Here is a 14,259-nt window from a genome sequence, read left to right as displayed (position 1 = left end):
ATGAAACCCATCAAAACCATGCTAAGTGGGGGGAAGGCGGAAGAGGGAGAACAATGGATGGGGTGACTGTAACCAAGGTACCTTGTAAGCACATATAGAAATGTCACAACGAAAGCCCTTGCCCAACCAATATATGCTAATAAAAATGTTATTAGTGGCTCCAAGACCATTGAGAGAAATCACTTCATGGCCACTGCCTTCTCACAAAGCCCTTTCCTGTCCTCCATCCCCATCCCCGATCCCCTGTCACTTTGATCTCTGCCATCAGACCCCCCCGTGTTTCCCAGGCCCCAGCACTGCCCTGCTCCTCGCACTTCCCTTGCCTGCAGTGGCCACCAGTGTCTGGCCAAACTCCCCAGGAGGACAGGAAGACCCAGACCCTTCCCAAGCCCCCTACCCTGCTGGGAGGCACTCAAGGAGCCCTGGAACCTGCCCTCCGTCACCGCATGAGAAAGCTCGTGCAGAGCTTCCACTTCTTTCTTTATAAAGAACCAGCAGCCTCCATTCTGACAGTGAATTTCATGTCTTAAGGTAGCTTAACTGACTTCTTAGATCAGATGACAAGTCTCCTCCCATGGCAGGAGGGAGAGGTTTCTTTGCAGGAGCTTCCCCAGCCTAACACAAGAAACCGGGGGCTTGGAAGCGGGGGCTAATGGGACAGAAGACTCAAGAGACGCCATCTGCACCAGAGGCAGCAACACACATCCTTCTCCTCACAGCACCATGCGCTCGGTGACATTTCACCTTGATTCCCAGCAGACACGAATTGTGCCCTGATTACAGAAGGGTCGGAGCACAGTTTAGCAGAAGCTGTGTGGTAATGCCTGTCATCACCATGTGCTCAAGCCATCATAAAACATGAGGCACGGTATGATTCTGCATGGATTCAGACATCTGCTAAAGTGCTACCCGGACTGCGAGTTGGGGTGAAATGCCGGCTGTGGCACAGATCCGTGTCTACACGTGCACTGGAGCCCAGGATTTTAAATAGCAGCCTGCACATCTGGTGGAGGAATGTGACTCCTCCCTGGATGAGTAGATTTTAAATACCAAACTCTGTTAGGCGCCTTCTGGGGCCAGTGGAGTTGTAAACTGGAGTTGTTTTCTGAGGTTACCATGGCATCACGTATCACAGGCACACCCAATAGATATTTACTCACTAATTTATGTTGCAAGAATATTTAGAACTGTTAAACTTCTGGAATCTGCCATTTGTCTGTGCTTATTACTTTAAAATGTAATCTTTTCCACATTCTGACCATATGCAATTAAACAGTATGATGCAATATGGTGCTGTGATTTTCTGGTTATAAAGTGTTTTAAGTGCTGAACGGGGAAACATTTCCATTTGGTGTGAGATTAGAGCAGGTCCTAATACAGTGCCTGTCATCTGTCAGGGGCAAGTCACTGCATCTCACTTGCGATCAGGAGCCCACAGCAAGTTGTCAGGAGGACTTTGTAAATCGTGGATCTGCCCAGGAAGCACCACGACCCCACCAGCAGGTATCAAGTCCTGGCGCTGTGTGTGGGGAGGATGGTGGGAGAAAGAGAGCAGGTGACTCTGGGATGGCAGCCTGGTCTCCGTGTGCGGATGTTAAGTCTCTTTAAGAGTGTTAAACTTTCTTGTGCTTTCATCAGATGGCCAGGCACCTGTGGAAGGAATTGATGTGGATGGGTGAGAAAGACAGACAATGAAGAATGAACTTTATCCAGCTGCTGTAGGAGGGAAAGGCATAGGTCTGATGGCAGATCTGTAGGACTGAACCAACTCACCCTTAGACCTTTTAAAGTGTATTGAAACATTTCTCCGACATTTCAATGTTTGTGGAATTTGATCAGAATTCGTCACAAAAGCAAGACTCCATTTTCCCCTGTCCTGTGTCTGGATAGGCTGGCTGTCTCAGAGTCTGCTGTTTGCCCAAGGACTCTTGTGGCCTCTGACACACAAGCTTGTGTGGCTTGGAAAGCCGCCCTGGCTTCCCCCTGCCTCACAATTTAGGCTTACCTGTTGTTCCTGCTGACCGGTCAGACCAATCCCAGACTCTGCTCAACCTTTTGTTTGAGATGTAAACAGTAAACAGAGGACTCTCTTCAGTGACAGCCAGGCAGCAAGAATTGCACGAGAATTTTCAGCAGATTTGTTAAAACTTAAGAACACTTAGAAATCAGAATGTTGGGTGCACATAAGGCTGGTGGCATTATCAATAGCATTTTAAAGAATCAGAATTCTTGTTTTGTATACACTTACCAAAAGCACAAACTGAGTTGTAAGAACATGTGGACAAAATGAAAAACTCACCCTTCCATTCAGAGGCCCCTTTCTAGGTTTGGCTTCACAACTACCTTCCAGTTAGGGTGGGTTTGCATTCTGTTTATTTATTTATTTTATTTTAAAGCTCAGTTTCCCATTGCCACTCTGTTCCTCTGGTACACCTCATTCCACTGCTGTGAGTACACCCTAAGAGGAGTGAAGACCCAGGAGGGTGGGAAGGGAGGCCCAGGTGCCACAGCCACAGAAAGGACTCTGCTGTCCTCACAGAAACAGTAAGAAAGCCCAGGGAAAACCAGAAATCTTGATTAGTGTCCCCTCCCACCACCCATGTTTGGCCAGTTTTGCCCTCACCTGGGGACATGGTTTCTAACCTGTGTGCCTTCTTTACCTTGTCCTTAAGGAGATCAGGTTTCAGCTAAAGTTAAGATGTCATGCAACTCCCCATCTGTCGGGAGAGCGGAGAGCGAGGGGACAAGGCAGCGAGCACCACAGAACACAAGGTTGCGTTGCTGCAGCTTTTTTTTTTTTTAAGTGAGCCAAAGTTAGTACCCTTCTTTTCTAGGAACTCTGGAAATATCTTTTCGAGTCTAAACTAAAATTGCCAACAGATAGGGTAATATTTAATCTCAATTGTCAACTTGTCCAAATTGAGAAACATCTAGCAGATTAGTGGAGCCCACCTCTGGGGGTGTCTACAACAGTGTTTCCAGGCAGGATTAGATCAAGCGGGCCCTGACCTAATGAATTCATTAATCCCTTGATGGATTCAAAATATGGCCCTATTATTGGGAGGTGGGGAAAGGTAAGAGATGGGATCTGGCTGGAGGAAGTAAGTCATGGGTGTGTTCTCAGAGGCCCTGGCCCTTCCTGTATCCCTTTCCTGCTTCCTGGTCACCATGATAGGAGCTGCTCTGCTCCACCATGCCCTCCTGCCACGATGGATACACACTTCTGAAACCATGATCCAAAATAATTTTTCCTCCTTTAAGTTGTCTCTGTCAGGAATTGTGTCTCAGCAACACAAAGTCTGACTAGCACAGATGGGTGCTCAGCTCACTCACTGAATCTTCCACAATCCCTCCTTCCCATCGGGAAAGCCAGATGTCCTCCCAGCTCCTCTCTCTGGTGTCTTTCTTGCTCACTGTTCAAGTTTGAACACAGATTACTCCCAAGCTTTGCAATCTCATTTCCAAGGTTGTCTGAGCCTGACAGCTTATTCTCTCACAAAACACAGGTGTTCTCCCGTTATTTTCTCTTTCAGATTTCAGTTCCCTGACGTTTGCTTTGTCCTTTCTGCTTGAACACCATTTTTACCTAAAGGAGATGAAAAATAAAGTATAAATTGAGTCCTTCTGGTTTCTTCTCATCAGTTAGCACTAGACCATATGGCCCTTGCTTCTTGTGTGAAGAAAAACGGAAATCCTCAGATGATTCTAGACTAAAGTAATGTAGCCCCACAGGATGGAAAGAAGGCAGCAGAAGATTTGCATGAATTCCTAAGGGCAAAATACAGGCTGGGGTGCTGGCTTGGATGCCCTTGGGTTCCAGAGACAAGGGGTCCACCTGAGCTCTCCACCTCTGTCCACAGCTGCACCAGCTGCCCAGGGGGCTGTGAAGAAAGAGCAGGGGACACAGAAAACCCTGATGGGGCACAGGCAGGACCCAGCCCCTTCCACCCTATTTTCCAGCAGGAAACAAGCAGCCAAGTGGACCAGAGACTGAACTCAGTCAACTGTGAGCAAAGATTCCCGTGTCTCTGAGAGGGTAAAAGCAAAGCTGATACCACACGATGGGATTGTAACAGCGTACTTGATCCAAATGAAGACAAAAAGCAAGAAAAAAGGGCACAGAGGACAAACAGGACAAGTAAAGCCATCAGCAAGAAGGTGGCTTCAAACTCAGCCACTTCAACCATCACAGGAAACACAAACACACTGAATGTCCCAATTAAACCGCAGAGGTTATCAGACTAGATTAAAAACAAGACTGTCCCATAGACATCCACATCCAAAAACTGCTGGTCCACGTCTGCTCAGGTAGACGTCCTCTTTCCACTTGGCCCAGGGCTCCGTTCCTAGACACTCACCCAAGAGAGAGTATGTTCACACGAGTTCCGGATGTGGCTGACAACTAAAAGCAGCTCGACTGTCCATCAGCTGTGGCTCGAAATCACAGCCACCTGGCCACAGGTGGAAAACGAACGACCGATGCACGCAGTGCCAGGGCGGGCTCAGGGTCAGTGTGAGAGAGCCGAACGCAAAGGACTACCCTATGGAGTCCACGTATGGGACATTGTGGGAAAGGACAAAAGCCCAGCTCGGGGGCCACCACAGCTGCTGGCAGAGGACACTGATCAGGGGCCAAAGGGTGCGGGTGGGGTGTGGGGCGGAGACATGGTGTCCAAGAAAAGGAAGCATTCTGCCTTGGCTGTTTGACTGCAGGTCAACCCTGACTGACCTGTTTACCAGAAAAGCATGAATTTCACTGAGTACAAATTATGCCTCGATAAGACAAAATATCATCTTTAAAAAACAAACAAACAAAAACGTGATCACCAGGCACGGTGGCGGCCCATGTAGCTACTCAGGAGGATCTCGGTACGAGGCTAGACCAAGGAAACAGATCTCGAGACCCCATCTCAACCAGCAAAATCTGAGTATGGTGGCACGCCTGTCATCCCACCTATGCAGGAAGTGTAATTAGGAGGATCTCCATCCAGCCTAGCCAGGACACAAAAGTGAGACTCTATTTAAAAAATAACTAAAGCAAAAAGGGCTGAGGGTGTGGCTCAAGTGGTAGACTGCCTGCCTAGCAAGTGCAAGGCCTTGAGTTCAAACCCCAGTACCACCAAAAAAGTAAATAAATAAGATGGATAAATAAATAAATAGCAAGGTGATCCATCTTTTGCTCTCACCGATGTTCAATAAAAGCTCTAGACTGCCAACTAGGGCGGTCCTTGAGAGCGCTGGTTCTCAGCATGGCACACTGTGGTTTTTCCTTTGTGCTCCCTGAGTTACCATTGGCAAAGGGTAACAAGCAGGTTTTGGCAGTGGTTCCTCTGACCAGAAGGAAGTCGGGACTGAGCTGTCCGAGGGAGTCTCCAAAGAATGAGCAGGAAACTGTCTTTAGTCGTTGGCACTGCGTTTCCAGGAAGTGATACTGAGTGTCACACACCGCTGGCTTCCATGGGAGAACCAGCTCAGGGTTTGGCGTTGAGAGCTCTTTTTTGCTCTCTGGTTATCCTGGACGTTGCAGTTGCCAAGAGAGGCCTCATGGGAAATGGGGAGTTGCAGGATCAGCTGTCAATCCTCCAGGAGATCCTGACCAGGGTCTCCACACACCCGGCCCTTCCCCACGAGGGGCACTTCCTTTCCCCTCTCTGGTCCTTCTGCCACATGCCACGTCAGCAGAAAAAACACCCACTTAAAGAGACAAACAGAAGGCCATCAAGGAGCAGGGAAGCAGCAGCTGTGTCCCAAGTCACATCAACTACTCTAAGTCAAAGCCCGGCATCTGGATCACATGTTCTTGGAGAGACCATGAATGTCACCAGCATTTCTGGTGTCACGGATAAAGTGGAGTTCCATGCCTGTGGCTTTCAGATCAAAGCCGCTGCTGAGCAGGTGCTGTGGTTTGGAGAGGGACTTCTGCAGCCAGAGAGGAGATCTTTTCAGAGTGCACGGTGTCCCGGGCGCCCTCTTTACAGAGGTTTTTCTGTGAATTAACGCCTCCCAAGCAGACGGGGCTCAGTCTTCATCACACAGTGTCCCTCAGCCCTACGTCTGGCTCACCTCACTCCTCAGTATTGTGTCCTAGAATGGAAAAGAATCTCCAGGTAGGACAGAGAAGAATCGGTCCAAGGTTAGTCCTTACTTGGACTGGAAAATCCTTGATTTCACAACTCCCCAAAATCATAGACCTAGCACTGACCACAAGTTCTCACTCATTCTCCCACTCCCCAGGGGGAGAAAGGAAAGCAAGGCCTGAAACTGGCCGGCTGCATCTGGAACTCGGGCAGCTGAACAGCCAGTGGTGCCTGGCCATAGACAGCCTCCTTGCTGGGACTTGATGCCCAGTCAGGACCACAGGGGTTCCAGAAGTGGTACGCAGGACACAGAGGCACCACACAAGACACCCTCACCCAGCAAGGTGGGGACACAGCAGCAGCCTAGAAGCCTGAGTCCAGATTCGGAGTTCCACGTGGTGACACGAGGCCGATCAGTGTGAAACACGCACTCAGAACACAGTCCTGACCTCACTCACTCACGAGTGGCCTGCTTTTCAGTCAAAAGCCATTGGTGGTAGGAAAGCAATTGAGTGAGTGTGTGGTGGTGGGTTAGCTGGCAAGTCTCTGAGCTCAGCTTCCTTGTCTGCAATGTGGGGCCACGGGGCTTCGTAAAGACCCACAGGAGAAGGCATGTCACTGAGCAGAAAGTGCTAACATTCAGCCGAGTGTGGGTGAGAAACCAGTCAGTCACACCCACACCGGTTGTCTCGGTGTCGCAGATTTCAGCAAAGGCCTCTGGGCTCAACAGACCTGGCTCCCAGTATGGCTCTGGCATTATTCACTTTGCAAGTGTTCTTGAGGAAGCCAGCTAGCTTTTGCACACCTCACATTTCCATTTGATAAAGGAGTTCTAGGAGTTCTGCCACTGGAGTTCTAGGGCAGAAGTCCCTGCCCTGGAAATCCCAACAGACCAGGCTCCATCTCCCCTTCTAGTTCAGGAGGAGTGGTGAAGGGCAGAGAAAGGAGATTTGTTTATCGTCGTGGCCCGCCATGGAAAGAGGGAAAGCATGCACTTTAGGTCACCTTTGGGGTACTGACATGGGCTTTAGGTTTCAATAGAAGAACTGGGGCAGGGGTAAGCTGCGTCATAATTAAGCAGATCTGGTTGATCGTTATTTCATTATGGCCCTGCAAGGTGGCCTGAAGAAGTCCTTATGGCTTGAGGAGACAATCCTGTTCCCACGAGATGATCGCTCCTGCTTGCTGGCAGTCTCGTCATGGGGTGAGCTGCTCTTCCTGGAGTCCAAGGTGACTGCAGGCTTAGGACAGTGAGTGACTGGAGACTTTCAGGTACCTTTTCAGAGATCTGAAACAGGACATTGTGCAAGCTGGCAGTGAGGTGCCTCAGTCACTCTTACCTTTACGCCTTCATCCCTGAAGGTAGTGAGATAAGTTACCTGTCACAAGTTTTTAGACAAATGCTCCTTGAGTGGTTTACGGGCCTCCCACAGAGCTCAGTGGGTGACAGATCTCAGGTTTTAAGACAAAGGAGGCAGATGTGACATGAAGGCAGGGAAGCCAGGCCTTTCTCCTTGGGGCCCAAGGGAGGAGTCAGAGCTCTGTAGCAAAAGTGGTTCCTAAAGGGGCTGTTGCGGGATTAGCACCTGCCTCAGTGGGTTGTGGGGAGGACTCGGGATGATGCAGAGAACACAGCTTCTACAAAGAATCGAGTTCACAATACCTGCTCTAATTATAGGATGGCCAGAGGCCTTCTCCCCATTGACAGAAACAGTAAGCGACAGACCAATGCTATGTGACAGGCCTGGCTCTCAAGGAGACTGGAGAATTTAGGTCATTTGGCTACTCAGTTATTCTGTTCACAGAGGAAGGCAATTTATTCAGGACACCTGAAAGAGAAAAATATATGACAAATCCAAGCAGTGACTTTCATTTCCATCAATACTATAATAAAACATGCCGAACATCCTATGTCCTTAAAATTGAAATGCTTATCAGCCATCCTTTTAAATGTATAGCTAGTCCTCAAACAAGCAATACCTGAAAGGTCAGACATAAAGGGACAGGACATCAGGAAACAGCCCAGTGTGAGGTGGGGCTGCTGGACTTGGGTATCAGAAGACAAAGGACTTGCGTTCTAATGTCCCTATGGGATCAGGTCCCTAGCAGGCTGGAATGAAAACTAAAACCCTAGCAAGAAGATGAGGCCCCTGTAGGGCTCCCCTCTCCAAAACCCATTTTTCAAAGAAAGGTGGAAAAAATAAGCTTGTCTTCCTTTCCATGGACTCCAATGTGAGAAACAATGACTCCCCTTAAAATCTGTAAGTGTAGACCTGCTCTTGCTTGGCTCTGGGTGCAGAGTTTTACTCTCTGATATACCAGTCAACAGCACACTTCATAGAAAAACACCAGTAACGTGGTAAAAGGAAGGAGCTAGAAAGGGGCCTTTCACAGTGAGGTTGCAAGTATTGGTGCAGGCCAGGGCTGAGCATCACTGATAAAGTCACTGGGTTGTGATTTAAGGAACAAATAACCCACAGCAATTGTGACACTGGACAACTAGATGAGGAGGCAGGAAAATTATATATTTTACTAAATATCAAAAGGGCCAGATTCAGACCCTGGAGTGAGGAAATGAAAGCTAAAAAGCCTAGCAGCTAGCTCCCCACCCACCCCTCTTAGAGGCTCAGTTACAAGAACCTGGAGATGCTGGAGGAGTGGCTCAAGCCATAGAGCAGCTGCCTAGCAAGCATGAAGCCCTGGTTCAAACCCAGCATCACCAAAAATAAAGAAAGAAAAAGTCCTGAAGTTATACCCATGTTAGTTCATAAAGAATGACCGGATCAACTGACTTAAAAAACAAAACAACAACAACAAAAAAACCCTGCAAATCTTTTTAAATAGGTAAAAGGACAAAAAAAAAAAAAAAAGAAAGAAAGGCATGTCTTACGAAAGGAAGTCCTAAAGCCACCTATGTCCCTGTGCTTCAGGCAGGCCAGGTGACACTTCCATGTTTCAGCCCTCGTCCTAGCACTTGAAGGTTAGGACGATGTGACCACGTGTATCCCCTAGCTCAGAAAGTATGAGATTCGGATGGGATCCACCAGTTTGAGCCTTTGCTCCTATTTCCTGTGTGGGGAGCCAGTGTTACTCCCTCCTTCCCCATTTTTCTCTACTGCAATCCTGTTACACTAACATGAATTCTGGAACCAGCAATATCATCTTCTCACCCTAGGGACAACTTGTTTCCAGTCTCTCAAAGGTGCTCTAATAAAATTCACTCCACTTTCTCAAAACCCTTCCCTAATGGATGCAAGGACAGCGGGACAGCTGTGCTGACATTCTGGTAGCGATTGCTCTCTGGTCAAATGTGGGTGAGAAGTGTTTAGAAAAGACATATCCAAACCTGAAAATAGGCAAACTGGCTGCATGGCCTGTCATGAGCCTGTTATCTAAGACTCTAGGGCTGCCTAGGCTCTTAGTGCACCATTTACGATTGGTTAAGGTATTTTACAACCCTGCAGGAAATTCAATGCAAATGACCCTTTTATCATAGATGCGAATGAATTTTGTCTGGTAGAAATGCAAATGATGTCTCTGGTAGAAAAGATAACCTCCAAGTTTACACTTCCACCATCCTGCAAAGCATTAGCTTGCCTTGCATCTAATTTGGAAATTATTTCTCTTGGTGACTGTAAACACTTCCGTCTTTCTAGAATCTTTCAAATGAAGATTGCCGTACCTTTCCCGCATTCATGGGTTAAATAAATCTTTGTCACATGCTCATTTGATATTTGTAAGAGTCATGTTTTTAACATTTGGAAAATTATACTTTGATTAAGTATCATTTTATAACGACGGTCCTCATTTAAATCCATTTAAGTCATTCTTAGCACCCTTAATGGTTGGGTGCTATGTGTCTCCTGGTTGGGTGAGGCTCAGAACACCTTGGATGGATTCTTAACAACTATGCTTAACTTGAATCTTCCAAGAAATAAATTCTAGTTTGAAAAGGAAACAGGAACTGTGCTAGATTCTAGATACTTCAGGGCATAATGAGCAAGTACAGTTCATGGTTTGGGATTGGGGCCTGGTTCAGATAAACCAGCGTAAATAAGGCTTAGATACAATGGGCAATTTGAGACCAACGGTGTGTATGACAGGATGAAAGTTATGAGGAAAGGTGGAGGTCATCACTGAGAAAGTGAGGTGACCAGACTGTCATAAAGTAACCTCAACTTAGCAAAAAGAAGAATCGATATTAGAAATATAAAGAGATGGGAGGGAGGGAGGGAAGGAAGGAAGGAAGGAGGGAGGAAGAAAGCAAAAAAGATAAAACAACAAATTTAAACAAAAAAGCAATACCATTTGAGTAGTCTGAAGACTTTAAGCTAAAAATTCTATAAAAGTAACCTAAAATGTACTGTGACCATGGGTCTCAGAGCAGAAGCAATCACAGGATTTTCTAGTTGCTCTCTCTCAGCAAATTGAAGTTTCCACAGACGCACCACCACTGAGAGTGGACTCAGTGCAGAACAACACAAACACAAGAGTAAACAAGTGACAAAAACACCTTAAAACCAGAGCTAGGAGGCCTACATAAAAGAATAATGACCGAGAATTTCCCAACAGCAATGAGTTGTCAAAAAGTTTACTAAAAGAACTGACAATATCTGAATGCTGTTCTAGAATACTGTGCCCAATTAAATCATCCTTCAAGAGTAGTAAAAAGACAGATGGGAATTCATAGCTTCAACACCACAGTGGAGATAAAGTTCTGCAGAATCACCTGGAGACGAGGGGTATGATGGGAGCTCTGTGGTCTCCACACTGTTTAAAAGAAGACAGATGGCCAAGTGTGGTTGCTCACGCCTGTAATCCCAGCTACTTGGGAGGCAGAGATCAGGAGGATTGAAGTTGAAGTCCAGCCCAAGCAAAAAGCTCATGAGACCTCATCTCGATTGATGAAAAGTTGGGTGTGGTGACACATGCCTGCCATCCCAGCTGGCTGGGAAGAGTAAATAGGAGTGTGGTTCTGCAGGCCAGCCTTGGCGTGAAGCAAGACCCAATACAAGAAGTTCCTAAAGCTAAAAGGAGTGGGGGCATGGATCAAGTGGTAGAACAAAGACAAGGCCCTGGGTTCAGTCCCCAGTGCTGCCAAAGGTCCAAACTTCATGTTAATATTTTAAGAGTAAAGAATGAGTATAGACAATACATGTAGAAAGCAGTGCAAAAATTAAAAGTGATGCAGACAGCAAATCAAAAGGAAAAAGAACAAAAATGGGCAGGATGTCACTTGTAGTGTAGGTTGGCCCTGAATCGTGGTCCATCTGAGTCAGACACCTAAGTGTTGGAATTACAGGTATGCACCACTATACTGGGCTTCTCGTTCTTAACCTTACGTGAGACTTACTAAACTCTTTAAACTAGCAAGTGTAGTTGTCATTCTGCCTAATAAGTAAAAAGCTAGACAAAGTAAAATATCAACAGTTCTTCTCATATCTGGAAGGGAAGGTGAGGTAACAGGGAAAACCACCGTTACCAAATCACAGAGACCAACAGGGGAGTCACAACTTCCCAGAGCAGAAGGTCATGAGCTGATGGCCCCGGTGGACAGGAAAACACAAACTGCAATTGGTGAGCTGCTGGAAGCTCGGCATGGACAAGTCTGAGGCACAGTTCAGAAGGATCCAGGCATATGAGGTTCCACGCTTGTGAGCCCTCCTGGAGGCCGACCAGGTTCTCTTAGTGAATACTGGAGAAGTGTTTCCTCACGGTTTGACAGAGGAGCATGAAAAGGAACCCGCAGTGGCCTGCCTCAGCAGAACCTGCCTGAGCCTAACCTCCTGGCTACTGACTTGCAGAAAAGAAAAACCCAGCTCCAACCAGTGCCACTCGTCCCGTCCCACCTCAGGGAGCAGGAAAAACTGAGAAACACTCGAGAAGAGTCCAAGTCAGGAGCCAGGTTCACTAAAAGACAGAATTAATCACAATAGTATAAAACACTTTTCTTCCCCACACCTGACCACACGATACGCGAGGCCGACTGTCAGTAGTTCCTTGAACACAGCACATCACTGTGGCTACCAACAAAAAAATGACAAGGCATACAAAAAGATAAAACACAGCTTGAAGAGCCAGAGCAAGCATGGGAACCAGACTCAGACAAAGCCCTGGATGGGACAGTTTACTGAGCTGCTCCCTGGTCAGAGTTGAATTTAGCTCTCTGATGCGAGTTTACCTTTGAGGACTCTCTCTGCCTCACCACTGTGCTGGGTGAAGCCGTCCAAATCCCTCACAGGCCACAGCTTACAAAGGATAAGAAAGCAAAAGGAGAACAGAGCAGATAGGCCCATCCAATTCAGACTCTGGAATTTCTGTTTAGAATCACAGGAGCTGCTGTGTAGACTGGTCAGAAAGATAGTCTTTCTGATTAAGAAGGTGACCCTGAAGGGGGCTGTTCTGGGGAGACAGGAGGCTTACCTGAGACCAGTCTGGCAGAAAAGCCTTCTTCACACCTCCAGTCCACCCTCTTGCAATCTTAACACTTTTCCTCCTTGATTGAAAGCTGCTTTTTTTTCTTCCAGTGCCTGCAAAGGCTGAGCCGCACTGAGGTTCAAGCCAGTGCCTCCATTAATAAGTCCATCAATCCAGTCTCATCCATGCATAGCCATTACCTCCACCCCAGCAGAAGCAGAGGGGCTTACACAAACCTACAAGAAAGGAAGAAAGAAACAGCGATGGAGTGGCGCTCTCTGTTCCCAACAAGAGAAGACACAACTACCAAATCACACCTTCTTTTTTTTTTTCTTGGCCTAGCACAAAACATGGCCTGGTTTGGACTGATAATGATCCCTTTAAATCAGTCCCTCTAGTGAAGATTTAAGTACAGAAGCTTCAAATTGTTTCTTTTTATTTGGTTATCATTTTCAAACAAACAAAACTACTGGACATGTGAAGCAGAGCCTCAGCGACAGGGTCCCAGCACAGAAGGCCTGGGTCGGATGCCCCCTCTGCTCAGGTCCCCTGGCCTCCTTGAGATCACATCCCTGAGGAAGCCTGGAGGGGTCACAGGCACGTTCGACATGGTTCTGTTAGTGCTGGCAGCTAGACGTGAGCAGGAACAAGGAAATGCCTGGGCTGCAGGCGGAATCACAAAACTCCAGATGCTCCTCACCCAGGACGCAAGATTAAGAAAACAGCTCGTTCCTCCTTATGGGGCTCACACCCATGTCAAGCTCATGTGTGCCTGAAAGGATGTGCAGGCACCTGCCCTCACCTTCTCAAGGGCACGGGTGTGTGACTTCCCCGACCCGGGCAGCCACTGGAGCCACCAAACCCTTTGGGGAGGGGTCACTTAGCAACCCTACACTACTGCATTACAGAAACCCCAAGCTCAACAGCTTCGAGGTGGTCAGCCTCTGTCACTGCCCGCCTCACGCCTCGAGGGGACTTCTGTTTTCCCAGGGAGTCATCTCTGCTCTCTCCCTGCTCCGCTTGGTTCTTTCACTGTGTACCTGGGGCAGTGTCCTAATCTAGGATGTTTTGTGACATCTGGGACACTCCTTCCTGCAGTAACAATTTCATCAGACCCTCTCACCACCATTTGTAATGCCACGGCTTCGTTTAGGAAAATGTACTTACCGTTCAGTGTTCAATGTATTTAGTCGTTACTGTCTGGATTGTAAAAACCAATGTCTCTCTTCTGTCCATCTGAGCTGTGTGCTGCCGCAAGGGAAGGTGTGTCCCGAGCTGTGTCAAGGTTGGACATGCTGTCATCCCCTGTGTGGCCACCCGTTCAGGCCGAGCCCAGGACAAGGGGAGGTGTGCAGTGCACACCCAGGCCAGGAGGCCCTCCCCACATCCCTCCTTCTGACTGAAGGAGGAGCGGGCCCCAGGGCAGCTCCTTCCCTGGCCTGGTGAACACAACAGGCCACCAGAGCGCTACAGCTTAGTTTTGTGATGTTTTTTGCAGTTTTTGCTCTGTTTTTTTTGGTCAAAGAGACAACTACATTCTGAACAAATTTTAACCATAAGCAGATTCCTGAGAGACGTAGGTCAAGCCAAAACAAAAATGATTTAAAGTCGCAGGCGAAAACAGTCTCATTTTTCCTTAAGAAAGCAACTTGAGGACACTGGGCTGCCATGGCAGGCCCAAGACGGCTGGTGCCTCCAACCCAGAGGACTCAGGGCCTTCTCAAGTGGACTGTGGTCTGGAATGGTCATCTTTTCCTGTAGTTAT

General features: G+C 47.7%; 1 long non-coding RNA gene across 2 annotated transcripts; it reads right to left on the bottom strand.

Annotated features, from left to right (window-relative positions):
* Positions 1-247: 247 nt before the first annotated feature.
* Positions 248-13,928, bottom strand: LOC141422530 (uncharacterized). 2 transcript variants are annotated; one of them, XR_012447150.1, is made up of 3 exons: positions 13,662-13,928; positions 12,501-12,730; positions 248-1,650 (listed from the first exon to the last, which is right to left on the bottom strand). It is a non-coding gene; the product is annotated as an uncharacterized lncRNA (long non-coding RNA). The 2 variants fall into 2 exon arrangements; XR_012447151.1 differs by lacking the exon at positions 248-1,650 and adding an exon at positions 4,779-7,906.
* Between the last annotated feature and the right edge of the window lie 331 nt (positions 13,929-14,259).

This window comes from Castor canadensis, chromosome 1 (assembly GCF_047511655.1).
Source record: "Castor canadensis chromosome 1, mCasCan1.hap1v2, whole genome shotgun sequence".
NCBI lineage: Eukaryota > Metazoa > Chordata > Mammalia > Rodentia > Castoridae > Castor > Castor canadensis.
The sequence above is the reverse complement of the archived record's forward strand: the minus strand, read 5'-3'. Positions and strand labels throughout refer to the sequence as shown.